The sequence below is a fragment of the Orycteropus afer genome, unplaced genomic scaffold (assembly GCF_000298275.1).
Source record: "Orycteropus afer afer isolate SDZICR_OR568_19922 unplaced genomic scaffold, OryAfe1.0 scaffold00259, whole genome shotgun sequence".
Taxonomy (NCBI): Eukaryota; Metazoa; Chordata; class Mammalia; order Tubulidentata; family Orycteropodidae; genus Orycteropus; species Orycteropus afer.
This window is the reverse complement of record NW_006921846.1, coordinates 843,733-845,647: the sequence shown is the minus strand read 5'-3', so window position 1 is coordinate 845,647 and position 1,915 is coordinate 843,733.

The window sequence follows — 1,915 nt, the reverse complement described above, 5'->3', positions numbered from 1 at the left end:
CAGTCTTGCTTCCACAGAGTGGCTGGTGAGTTTGAACCACCAACCCTCTGGTTAGCAGTCAGATCCCTTAGGCACTGTGCCAGAGCTTCAACTAAATAGTAGTGCATAATATTTAAAAATTCAAATATATGAGCTGTGTATAAAACAGATACTCCAATATAAATTCTTTTTCAGGTTTTTTCAATACAATTTTTCTTATTTTTGTTGTCGTTGAGAATATCACAGCACAATATACACCATTTCAACAGTTTCGACATGTACAATTCAGTGATATTTATTACATTCATTTAGCTGTCCCTCCTTTTCTGAGTTGGTCCTCCCCCATTAACATAAACTCACTGTCCCCTTAGCTTCCTATTTAATCTTTCAAATTGCTATTGTCAGTTTTATGCCGTATAGATAGAGCTTAAAAAATACAGTGCTCAAGCAGACTTTCTTTATTAGTTATGCTAAACTACTATTTGGTTTTAAGAAAACTTCAGGGGATAGTTTTTGGTTTAAAGTTTAAAGATGTTCTCAAGGCAATAGGTTCAGGGATTCATCCAGGCTCCATGGCTCGAGAAAATCTGGATTCCATGACAATTTGAAATTCAGTTCTGCACTTTTCCTTCTTGGATCAAGATTCTTCTATAGAATCTTTGATCAAAATGTTCAGTAATGGTAGCCAGGCACCATCCACTTCTGATCTCATAGCAAAGGAGGCAGTTCTTTATGGAAACAATTAACTGCATATTCCATATGCTCCTCCTGCTCCTGAGTGTCCTTACTGTATCCTTTCCCCATACTTATTCAATCTGTATGCTGAGCAAATAATCCAAGAAGCTGGACTATATAAAGAGGAACGTGGCATCAATATTAGAGGAAGACTCATAAGGAACCTGAATTATGCAGTTTATATCACTTTGCTGAACGTGAAGAAGGCTTACAGCACTTATTGATGAAGATCAAAGACTACTGTCTTCAGTATGGATTACACCACAATATAAAGAAAACAGAAATCATCACACTGGATGAGTAAGCAGCATCATGCTAAATGGAGAAAAAATTAAAGTTGTCAAAGATGTCATTTTACTTTGATACACAATCAGTACTCATGAAGGCAGCGATTAAGAAACTAAATGATGTATTGCATTGGGCAAATCTGCAGCAAAAGATCTCTTTAAAAGTGTTAAAGGGCAAGGCTGTCACTTTGTAGACTAAGGTGCACCTGACCTGAGCCATGGTATTTTCAATTACCTCATTTACACATGAGAGCAGCACAATGAATAAGGGAGATCAAAGAAGAATTGATGTATTTGAATTATGGTGTTGGCAAAGGATATTAAATATACTGTGGATTGCCAGAAGAATGAACAGATCTGTCCCATAAGAAGTACAACCAGAATGTTTCTTAGAAGCATGAGAAGGCAAAACTTTATCTCATGTAGTACACCAATGTTCATTGCAACATGTTATCAGGAGGGATTAGTCCCTGGAGAAGGATGTCATGCTTGGTAAAGTAGAGGGTCAGTAAAAAACAGGAAGACCCTCAGTATGATGGATTGACACAGTGGCTGTAGTAATGTACTCAAGCATAGCAATGATTTTGAGGATGCCACAACCAGTGTTTTGTTCTGTTGTACATTGGGACATTGTGGTAGTTAAGTTTGTGTGTCAACTTGGCTAGGCCTGGTTGAGTGGCTGGACAGCTGGATGTAGTTATTCCCCATGGTGAGTTTAGTAATTAACTGCATGATGGAATCTATTGGAGCAGCTGAGTAGCTGCTTTGGGTATGTGGTCTGCTTCCTGTATATAAGAAACAGCTTTGGGAATGGTCTCTAGCTTATGGCATGCTTGGACCCTGCATGTAGCCAAGTCATTTTTCAGCAGCCTGCCATTCCCTACCGACCTTGGGACTTACAATGGACTTGAATT